The sequence below is a fragment of the Myotis davidii genome, unplaced genomic scaffold, assembly GCF_000327345.1.
Source record: "Myotis davidii unplaced genomic scaffold, ASM32734v1 scaffold9, whole genome shotgun sequence".
Classification (NCBI taxonomy): Eukaryota; Metazoa; Chordata; class Mammalia; order Chiroptera; family Vespertilionidae; genus Myotis; species Myotis davidii.
This window is the reverse complement of record NW_006299435.1, coordinates 970,662-982,890: the sequence shown is the minus strand read 5'-3', so window position 1 is coordinate 982,890 and position 12,229 is coordinate 970,662.

Below are 12,229 nucleotides of genomic sequence, written 5' to 3'. Positions count from 1 at the left end.
AGTTACTAATTTCTGAAAGCAAGGCTGCAACATGAACTCTGTAGAAGCCTGCCTTCCTCCCTTCCTTCCTCCCTCTCTCCTTTCCTCCCTTCCTCCCTTCCTCCTTTCCTTCCTTCCTTCCTTTCTTCCTTCCTTCCTTCCTTCCTTCCTTCCTTCCTTCCTTCCTTCCTTCCTCTTTCTTTCACTAATCCTCACCCGAGGATATTTTTCCATTGGTTTTTAGAGAGGATAGAAGGGAGGGGGAGAGGCACACACAGAGAGAAACACTGATGTGAGAAACACACATTGATTGGTTGCCTCCCACACGCACCCCGACCAAAGGCCTGGGATGGAGCCTACAACTGACGTACGTGCCCTTGACCAGAATGGAACCTGAGGCCCTTCAGTTGGTGGGTCCATGCTCTAACCACTGAGAAACTGGCTAGGGCAACAGGATTCCTTTTCTTTTTTTAATATATTTGATATTGATTTTTTACAAAGAGGAAGGGAGAGGGAGAGAGAGTTAGACACATCGATGAGAGAGAAACATCACTCAGCCGCCTCCTGCACACCTCCTACTGGGGATGTGCCCACAACCAAGGTACCCGCCCTACTGGGGTTGTGCCCAAAACCAAGGTACATGCCCTTGACTGATATCGAACCCGGGACCCTTCAGTCCTCAGGCCGACGCTCCATCCACTGAGCCAAGCTGGTCAGGGCAGGGTTTCTTTATACACTGTTTAAAGATAGTAAGGGGTCTGAGTATCCAATTTCAAATGTGTGGAGAGTCCCCCCCCCCATACCAACAAGTAATTCTCCAACACCAACTGAGTGTCCTGTAATTCAACTTGATTTTGACACTTTCTACCCGGAGATAGTATCCGATCCCATAGGTTAAGGGCTCAGTCCTACAAGACTGTCGCCATCCCCTTTCAGAGGTCCATTGCAAGTCCAGGTTACCACCTGTGCTTCTGGCCAACTGGCTGTAGATGGGAGGTTTTAACGGCTCCATCCTTGGGTTCCATGAATTTACTAGAGTAGCTCACAGAACTCAGAGAAAAATGTTAGTTAGGACTAAAAAACTGGTTTGTTATGAAAGGATATAACTCAGGAACCACAGATGGAAGAAATGTGCAGGGCAAGGTGTGGGGAAGGTGTGGAGCTTCCATGTTCTCTACAGACATAACACTCTCCCCAAATCACGTGGTCACCAACCTGAAAGCTCTTTGAACCTCCTCCTTTTGGGTTTTATGGAGATTTCATTACATAGGCACAATTGATTAAATCATGGGCCATTGGTGATTCATTCAACTCCCAGCCCCTCTCATCTCCAAACTGCTAATCACATGATTGGTTCCCCTGGTAATTAGCAACCTTCCTTCCCAATATTTAGGGGATTTCCAAACGTCACCTCATTACCATAAATTTATTTGTGATGGAAAGGAGCTTTCTATGAATAACAAGACATTTATTTCACCTTTATGACTCTTAAGTAATTTTTGAAACTGAGGATGAGAGACTAAATGCTATAACAAAAGATGCTTCTATTGATCTTATATAGCTCAGTAAATTCCAAGGGTTTGGGGGGCTCTTCAGAAACCTATGATATCCTTCTTATTATGAATCCCAATAGCACAGATAGTCTTCCGTGTCTCTCAATGCTGTTTATAGGACGATTCACATAATAAATTTCTGCTTGGTTTTAGACGCCAAAACTGCTTCCACAGAATTAGAATTCTTTGTCTTATTGGACAATGAAAATTATGTAACTTACTGTGTTTCCTTTTGTTTCATTGCCAGACATTTTAGAACCAAATATCCTAGGTCTTGTTACACGTTCAGCTCTGATGCCAGAAAACGCCTGCCCCTTCTGCCTCCTTCAGATGGAGTCCGAGCTGTTCCATCCCTGAATGTCAAGTCCTGTTCTGGTTTATAAACAGTCAGCAAACTCAGGAAGCAAACAGAACACACATTTTAATGTGAATATTTTTTTTTCAATCAGTTTTTGAAAGCTCGTACCAATTTACAGCCAAAATTCAGATACAAGAGCAAAAACTATTAACACAGACTAAAAGGCAAATCAAGCACTAGAGTAGAACAGATGATGGATATTATTTTTTTTTTTAAAAAGGGAAATCTATGCAAATTCACATTGTTTTGCTATTATAAATAACTAGAGGCCCAGTGCATAACATTCGTGCGTCGGACTGCTGGCTTACGAGAGTGGGCAGTCAGACATCCCCGAGGGGTCCTTAGTGCTGCTGAGGAGGCGAGACAGGCTCCCACCACCTCCACTGCTCTTGCCAGCCGTGAGCCCTGCTTCTGGCTGAGCAGCGTTTCCCCTGTGGGAGTGCACTGACCACCAGGGGGCAGCTCTTGCATTGAGCATATGCCCCCTAGTGGTCAGTGCATGTCACAGCGACCGGTCATTCTGCTATTAAGTCGATTTGCATATTAGCCTTTTATTATATGGGATGCTGCAGTAAATACCTATGTGCATAATTCTCTAATTAGTTCTTTAAGGTATATTTCCAGAAGTAAAATTATTGCCCACATGGTGTAACTATTTTCAAGGGCAAATTAATTTGCTGTGTCTCTTAGGTTGCTTTGGGTCACAAGAGAGGCCATATAGCAAAGTGGCTAAGAATGTGGACTCTGGACTGTCTGCGTTTGAATTCTGGTTTCACTATTGAGTAGAGTTGTTGGCAGCAAAAACAGCACCAGAATGTTACCAGTGATTGGATATCAGTCCAGCAACCTTGGTACTTGTGTTCTGGCTAAGAAAGAATTCAGAGCTAAGACTCAAACTAGAAGGAAAAGTTTATTTAGAAGGTCACAGAGCTAGAAGGAGTGAACTGTAGAAGAAATGTGCTCAGGAAACATGGTGCAGAGACAAAAGGAGGCCCTTGAAGCTTAAGAGAAAGAAGATAAAGTACACTTGAGAAGAAGATTCAAGCGGACATGCGCTAGAGAATAAGAGTGTGTGCTGGGTTCTTTGTCTTGAGGATTTTAAAGGTCGGGATTTTAGGGAAGGTCTGGGGGAGGGTCTCAATAGACTATTCATCAGCCTTCCAGGGGTTGTCCTTTCAGGGGCGTGGTCTCTACCAATTGGGCGGTGCCAGGGCAGGGGTCACTAGTCACGGCAGCTGGTCCCTCAATGTCAACCACCGATTGTCTGGTTTTGCTGCTTTTCTGGGCCTGGAGCTGAAATGAAACTGAGGCCTAGATGCTATCCCTAGGGGTTGATGCTTAAGGGAGTGGTCATGCAAGGTCATGAATGGGAATTGTGTGAGGTCACTCTTCGGCCCCTCGTTCCTCCTCCAAAGGGGTCTAATCCAAATGACTAGCAACATGCCAGGGGAGGAAAGGGCAGGGCAGGGTCCAAACCGTATGACCAGTGGTGATGTGAAAGGTCAAGGGTCTACACCAGTGGTCGGCAAACTCATTAGTCAACAGAGCCAAATATCAACAGTACAACGATTGAAATTTCTTTTGAGAGCCAAATTTTTTAAACTTAAACTATATAGGTAGGTACATTGTTATTAACTTAATTAGGGTACTCCTAAGGCTTAGGAAGAGCCACGCTCAAGGGGCCAAAGAGCCGCATGTGGCTCGCGAACCGCAGTTTGCCGACCACTGGTCTAAACCACATGATTAGCGATATGCTGGGGGAGGAAATGTTACCTGGGGTCGAGGTCCTTGTTTTCTCAGTTTTGCCCATTGCCTGGCACCCAGGGCTTCCCACCCTGGAGACCTTTTGCCCTTGCTCTGCTCATGTCTGTCTAATGCCTACCACAGAATTGAAAGCAGACTGTTCGCCCTCCAGTTCACTTCAGGAGATAATAGTAAACACAATGGTCTGCTCGGCAAAAATAGTACAGAAAAGAATGAGTAAGGGAACATAAAACCCAGAAAGCGTAGAACCAAATGGAAGAAGCAGACCCAAATCAAAGCATTCGGAACATAAATGTAGATGAGATAAACATGCCTGCGTGAAAGACAGCGATTCTCAAATTGGGTCAGAAGTCAAAGGGGAGATTGATTCCTTCTGACAACTGTTTACTGTGAGATCTGGTCACCACACCCAGCGCACCTCTGCCACTGCTCTTGTCCAGTCCTGTAGCTGGTCACTAGCCCAGTGGAGTCTTCTCAGCCCTTGCCTTTCTTAACCTCCTGGAACTATTGATGCTGTCAGCCACACTTATCCTCTTGACTGACACCAGCTCTTTCTCCAGCTTCTCTAAAGCTGCATGTTTCTGGTTTTCTTCCTCACCTCCCTGGCTCTTCCTTCTAAGTCTTTTCCCCTTGCCCATCCCTTCAGTGCCCACGCTGTTCCCCAGGAGGGTGCCTCGGTGCGATTCTATTCTCCCTTCATGCATTCTGTGAGATGGCCACCACTCCCACAGCTTTGATGTCCGCCCGTGTGCTGATGGATCCCAAATCTAGAGCTAGAGTCCAGGTCTCAGGAGAGACCCTGCACTCCAGATCCGTATCTCTGACTGCCTATTGGATATTCCCATTAAGGAATTTTGTAGGAAACTCAAACTCAATTACTAACCAACTGAGCTCATCACGCTCCCCAGCTCTTTACTCTGTTACTAGTAAGTGGCACCACCTGGTTGCTGAAGTCAAAAACCTGGATCCAGCTTTGGATCCTTGATCCCTCACCACCACTGGTTCTCAACCTTCCTAATGCCGTGACCCTTTAACACCGCTCCTCATGTGGTGGTGACCCCCAACCATAAAATTATTTTCGTTGCTACTTCATAACTGTAATTTCGCTGCTGTTATGAATCGTAATGTAAATATCTGATATGCAGGATGTATTTTCATTGTTACAGGTTGAACATAATTAAAGCACAGTGATTAATCACAAAAACAATATGTAATTATATGTGTGTTTTCTGATGGTCTTAGGCGGCCCCTGTGAAAGGGTCATTCGACCCCCAAAGGGGTTGCGACCCACAGGTTGAGAACCGCTGCCTTACCACACACTTCAAATGAATCCGCCTCTCCTAAATATTTTCCAAGCCCATCTGCTTCTTTGCATCTTCACTGCCAACACCTTCCCTGGCCCACTGCCCTTTCTTGCCTGGGGTATTGAGCAGATGCCTAAATGATCTCCATCCCGCTAGTCATGCTGCACTATAATCAGATGTCCATTGTGCTCAGAATGCTTCTTCTAGAGCAAAAAAATTGACCAGACCCTCCCATGTGTAACGTCGTTCAGTGACAAGGCTCTTTGTGACCTGCCACTCATCTTTTTGGGGTGCTGAGTGCGCCTTGCTCCTGTCACATTTAGGCCTTGGCACATGCTGTGCTCCCTAAAACGTTACTTGCAATTCTTTCTTTCTTTATTTTTAGCTTAACTCTTCCCATTCTTCAGGTCTCAGGGAAATCTAAAGGAGGTGAGGCTTCCTGCCATGTGCTTCCTTATCACCATACAGTTTCTCTACCACTTATCACAAAAGTGTTGACAATTTTTACTTAATCATCCTGTTTCTCTTTTAGTCCGTGAAGATGGGAACTGTGTCCATCTCTTTCACCACCATGCACCCTGGCATCCAACACTGTGCCCAATAATCATTAGCTGCTCAATAAATAGTTATTGAATAAATGGGCAGATGAACAAGGATGACTTCCCATCACATTGCTCAATAGTGGCAGAAAAACCTGGAAAATACCTAATTTTCCAACACGGGGGGATCCGTTCAATGAAGTGTGACCTTTGACATGTTGAATTATCCATGACAGTCATTAGGAACATCATGATACAGCATTATATCTGTGGATGTATAGTCTGGTTGCATTTTTGCTCTCGGGTTTTTAATTTTCTTTTAGAATTCTTCATCTCTCCTGTCTACCTTTCTGTTTATTTTGTGTGTGTTTTTTTCTTCTCAGTTTGTGTCCATCTGGTGGCTATTGCTCATGTTTTGTGAAAAACATTTCTTCTTTCATCCTGTAAAGGATGCTGAACAACCCCCCGACATCTTCTCCGTGCCCTGCAGTCACCTGCATCTTCAGGAGTTCGTCCCTTCCTCTTGTTCCTTAGCGAGGGAGGGAGTTGTCCTTTTCCTTAGTCAGTATCATTTTTTCATGGGCTCCATTTTTTTCTTATTTGGCCTGAATGAAACAAAGCCTTCAGCTGGTCCCCACACTGTCTTGGGAGGTCATAGCACCCTTTTCTTAGAGCAGCAGCTCGGGAGGAGGTTGGTGAGAATGGCTCCCAGGCGGATTCTGAGTTCTGGGGGCTACAGCCGTGTTCACTGAGGCGACACAACACCCACCGCCTGGCTCTTTGATTCCGTGACCTCATATGGCACACAACAACTTTCATTCCTTTTTCTATGAAAAGGAACCAGGGCTTCTAGGGGAAATGGCTGATTCTAGGTCTGGGCAGGGAATATACAAGGTATATATCCTTGTATCTGTCTTGTCCTACCAGGTGTAGTGAGAATTATGCATCACAAGGATTCAGGAACCAACTTGAAGGGTCCCACTGACCAGTTATGGATGATCTGAGCACCAGTGAGGACGACTGCAGTGGATTGAAACACATCAAATAATCAAATCCATGCATCCACAGGACACCCGATCCCAAGCCCCAGTGGGTTTCTATGGGAAGATGCTAGAGAACAACTCATTGTTTTGAAAAGTGATAAAGGTAAGAAATCAAGCGTTTATGTTGTCTTGGCTGCATGAATTGTATCACAGAGAAACCAAAAACAGATTGTGAGGAGGTCTCTCTCTCTCTCTCTCCCCCTCTCTGTTTCACCCAAGGATATGATTTTATTGATGAGAGAGAGAGGGAGAGAGAGGGAGAGAGAGAGAGAGAGAGAGAGAGAGAGAGAGAGAGAGAGAAATTGGTTGCCTCCCGTACACCTGCAACCTGGTACGGGCCCTGACCAGAATCAAACCTGAGACCCTTCAGTGCACAGGACAGGGCTCTGACCAACTGAGCCACACCAGCCAGGGCAGGAGGTTTCTCTCTCTCTTTTTAAAAAAATATATTTTATTGATTTTTTTACAGAGAGGAAGTGAGAGGGATAGAGAGTTAGAAACATCAATCAGCTGCCTCCTGCACTGCCCCCTACTGGGGATGTGCCTGCAACCAAGGTACATGCACTTGACCGGAATCAAACCCGGGACCCTTTAGTCCGCAGGCTGATGCTCCATCCACTGAGCCAAACCGGTTAGGGCAGGAGGTTTGTCTTTATAGACGTGTTGCAATTAATAAATGAAGACGGCAGGTTAGAGAGAATCATTTTTGCAACCCCCAAGGGCATAGGTCTTAATCATCAACAGCTCCCAATATCACAGAAAAGAGTTGCAGCCAGACACTAAGAAACGCCTGGTGGAAGAAAACTGCAGCACCTATAAAGTCATCTTACGGAAAAAAATCTGACAAACCCGATCGAGCCTCTAGATTCAATTCCCATTTTACAGGGGATTCAGAGGTATAGGAACATGTGCAACATGTTACCACCACCAAGATGAGGACGCAATGATCAGAAGCAAGATTGTAGGGAACTCTACCTGCTCCCTTCAACAAATAATTTGCCAGGAAAAAGTGTATATATATGAAAGAAATGGTAAAGGGAGAATGTATAGGAATCCAAATACAGAATGTATATTTGGCCCTAGCCATTTGGGCTCAGTGGATAGAGCATCAGCCTGTGGACCGAAGAGTTCCGGGTTTGATTCTAGTCCAGGGCATGTACCTTGGTTGCAGGGCCCTCCCTGGCCCAGGCCCTGGTCAGGGTTCATGCAGGAAGCAACCAATCGAAGTGTTTCTCTTACATCGATGTTTCTCTCTGCCTTTCCCTCTCTCTTCCACTCTCCCTAAAAAATCAATGGAAAAATATCCTAGGGTGAGGGTTTACAAAAATAAACAGAGTGCATATTTGATTCAGATTCAAACAAACAAATCATTTTCAAAAATTATAATATTTATCAAACAATTGAAAATTTGAGCACTGACTGGATTTCTTAGAATATTAAGAAATTATGTTAACTGTTGGGGTTACAATATTGTGTTAGTGTAGAACAAACATTTTTATTTTAAAAGATACATGCTTAAAGAGTTACAGGCGAAATGATATGGTGTTTGGAGTCTGTTTCAAAATAAATGAGGCTAGTGAATGGAATATAAAAGAAACAAGATATTGCCTGTGAGTTGATAATTGTTGAACTGGGTGATGGGAATACAGTGGCTATTACATCATACTATTCTGCTAATTTTGCACATCTGATATTCTCTGTAATAAAAAGTTTCAAAAATTGCAATTATTTCTTAAAAATTGAGTAAAATGACCCCTAACACTTGACTCCCCAGTAGACATTCCTCTGTCCTTCCAGCACTTTGAAATCCTTCCAGCACACCAGGACCTACGTACTAGGGTCAGATGGGTCAATTATGTTCAGTCAGCACCTATGACTAAAATCAAGCCATGTCAAAATTACCTTGAAAATCCTTTAAATTTCCCACAAAATGGGTGAATACAGTATTGTGTGTAAACCTTGTAGAGTGATTCTTAGGTGTGTTAGCTTTTGAGAAACACTGAGACAAACTAAAGAAAGCTCCAATAACCTGGAGTTCTTTTCTCCATTTGTTTTCCTGGACTTCACTTTTTCTTGATTCCCCTTCTGATTTTTTTAGTCACTTCTTTGCTGGTTTCCCATCACCCCTGCTTAATGGTAGAGGGTCCAGGGTTCGATCCTCCAGCCTTTCCTATCTACCCTGACTTCCTAGTGCAGTGATGGCGAACCTATGACACGCGAACTCATTTTTTTGGTTGATTTTTCTTTGTTAAATGGCATTTAAATATATAAAATAAATATCAAAAAATAAGCCTTTGTTTTACTATAATTGCAAATATCAAAAAATTTCTATATGTGACACGGCACCAGAGTTAAGTTAGGGTTTTTCAAAATGCTGGCACGCCGAGCTCAAAAGGTTCGCCATCACTGTCCTAGTGAATCCATCATATTTACATAATGTCTATTAACCGATGACGCTCAGATTTCCATCTCTAGCCCAGAATCAATCCCCTGAATTCCAAATCCATTTATCCCACCACCCAGGTGACATTTCCATCTGGGTGTGTAATCGGCCTCTCACACTGACATATCCCCATCTCCCTTCCCCTCCAGTGTCCCTTTTCCCTAGAAATGGCCCCAGCTGCTCAGGCCTAACACGTCAGACTTGTCCCTGACGCCCCATGTTCTCTCACATCTCGTATCCAATCTTTTACTAAATCCTACTCATTCTTCTTTAAAACAGATCCACAATCCAATCACTTCTCACCACTTTTGCCTGGGTTATTCCCATCGTTTTGTAACCGGTCTCCTGCCTTCCACCCTTGCCCCACTGTCAGTTTCTTCTCAATCATAACAGCCGAGGTCTTACATCAGATCATGTTACTCCTCCTCTCCAGCTCTGCTCATCGAGTCCCGGCTCAGAGGAAAACCCAAAGTCTTAAAAGGGCTTCTGAGGCCCTTAAAATGATTGTGCCGTGACCTCCGCTACTTTCTACCGCTCAGGTACCCCTGCGACCTCATGTCTGTCTGCTCTCGGCTTCACAGACAGAGCCCCAGCCTCACTGACATCACTGCTGTTTCCTGAACCTGCCAGGCACATGGCCATCCCAGGACCTCCTCCTTCCTTCAGCTCTCTGCTCAGTTCTCACATTGTAGCCTCCCACAGCGCGCGCACACACACACACACACACACACACACACACACACCACTTCTTAGCGCCCCCTCTCCCACTTATTCCTCTTTATTTTTTCCATAACACGTATCTTCTGATATACTATATGCTTCTAATTTATTTACTATCTGTCTTCTCTACTGGGACATAGACTTCCTAAGAATTGAAAATGCGCTTTGGACCTAACCGGTTTGGCTCAGTGGATAGAGCGTTGGCCTGCGGACTGAAGGGTCCCGGGTTCGATTCCGGTCAAGGGCATCTCGTCAATGTTTCTAACTCTCTATCCCTCTCCCTTCCTCTCTGTAAAAAAAATCAATAAAATATATTTAAAAAAAATAGAAACCTTCTGAAACGAGTATGTAAAAGAATGCTGAATCACAAAAAACTCAAGTGAAAAAAAAAACGCTTCAGAAGCGGCTGTATTGTGAGCTGCTCGGGGAGAGGCCTGAGTCTCAAGCAACCTCAGCCCCACAACCGCGAGGCGCTGAGTCCCACCAGCACCCAGACGAGTGAGGAAGGAAGTGGTCCTTCCTGATTGAGCCTAAAATGACTTGGGCTTTTGTGAGAGGCCCTGAGCCAGGGGCCCAGTCAGGCTGCGCCTGGCCACTGACCCACAGGAACTGTGAGAAAATAAATGTTATCAGTTTTGGGGTAGTTTGCCACACAGAAGTAGTTAACTAAGGCTGAGTTTGGTTTAATGACTGGACCAGAAATCCCTTGAAAGCAGTGACTGCTGACTCAGTGCTTGTCAATTGAATATTTAATTTTTATTTTTTTCTAGTCTCCCCATCTTTCCCTGCCCCCCCTCCCCCGATGAATATTTTTTAAAAATATATTTTATTGATTTTTTACAGAGAGGAAGGGAGAGGGATAGAGAGTTAGAAACATCAATGAGAGAGAAACATCGATCAGCTGCCTCCTGCACACCCCGTACTGGGAATGTGCCCGAAACCCAGGTACATGCCCTTGACTGGAATCGAACCCGGGACCCTTCAGTGCGCAGGCCGATGCTCTATCCACTGAGCCAAACTGGCCAGGGCCGGATGAATATTTTTTAAATGACTGGATGACTTAGAGTTTTTAGTCTTTTTCTGTGTCTGCATGTATTTTAGTCGGAGGGGGGAGGGGCAGGTGGTGGTGAAGCAACATTAGGCAGATGCTGGCTAGATGCTACTTTACATGTCATGTCTGTCTCCCAGCCTCGCCCCTCAGTCCCCAAGCCCACCATCCCGTGTACGTGGATCTCTCCGTGGCTGTGATCCTGTGGACTGAGTTTTCTTAAACAGGTGATCACTTTCCATCCTGTGTAGGTTGCATGTTTCAAATATAGAGAGAAGCAGAAAGAGGAAAATGATTATCAGTAACAATGGGCCCTTGATTAGGAATGTGAAGGCTGGTCTTCTTACAGCGTCACCTGTGGTTAACAATCACGGGCCATTGTGACAGATCATTGAAGATGCGCACCTTCAATTAAGAGGCACATCCCTACCTGTGTAGTGCGTAGGGAACCGTCTGCCCACCATAGTGGGGGCTTTTCTAGAGCCACTGGTGATCCTAGTGCCCAGGCACCAGGATTTAATCCCGATTCCTGACTCGCAGCCAGAGATTGTGATAAATACAAGAGATTGAACATGTTAGCCGTTGTGTCCAAGCATCTGATTTTTCCACATGCGCATTGACACAGGCAGTGCCGATGCTGAGACACAGTGAATTCCTTCTATCAAAAAAGCTGACTGAGCCTCAAAGTAAAAATTCCTCCTGTGCAGGTCAGAGGCTCGGCTAAGTCAGGTGGCCCGTGGCCAGGCTGTGAACACTTCCCTTTCTATGCAGGTCTCTTGGCGGATGATGTGAATGCCCAGGAAAAAGGTGGGTAAGTCAGGATCCTTCCCTTCCACATTCTAAGAGAGGATTTCTGCTCTCTGTGGGGTGTGTTCCAGGGCCCCAGGGACCGGAAAAATGCAGCTGCTTAGCTTTTGTAAAACTAAAAAATTATGTGCTTTTCCAGCAGATGATTTGCTAACACGGCCAAGGTTGGGCAAAACTAGTTCTAATTTTTTCAGCTGAAAGAAAAATAAAAGATTTTCCAAGCTGCGTGCTCTAGGAGAAGAGGGCTTGACGATGCATCACCCAGCTGGGCAGGGCACGGTGTTCTGTGGTTGGAAAAACTAGAATTTTGCACAGGCGTGGGGGTCAGCACAAGAAGAGAGAGGGGCTGTCCCTGGAGGGGAGTGGATAGCGCAGGGAAGCCCTGGGCTGGGGGGGTTGGAGGGAGGTCAGCTCTGCAGAGAGGACTTCCATGGAGGTTGGTCATTTAGAAGCTGATCCAAGGCTTTATGTAAATTGACCTGTCTTGGTCCTGACCACTCAGTTGCTCCCTAAGTTAACATATGACGCTGTCCAGGGTCACCTTTGCTGATATCTGAACACTTCTTTTTTTTCTTCATATATTTTTATTGATTTCAGCGAGGAGGGGAGAGGGAGAGAGAGATAGAAACATTGATGATGAGAGAGAATTATTGATCGGCTGCCTCCTGCAT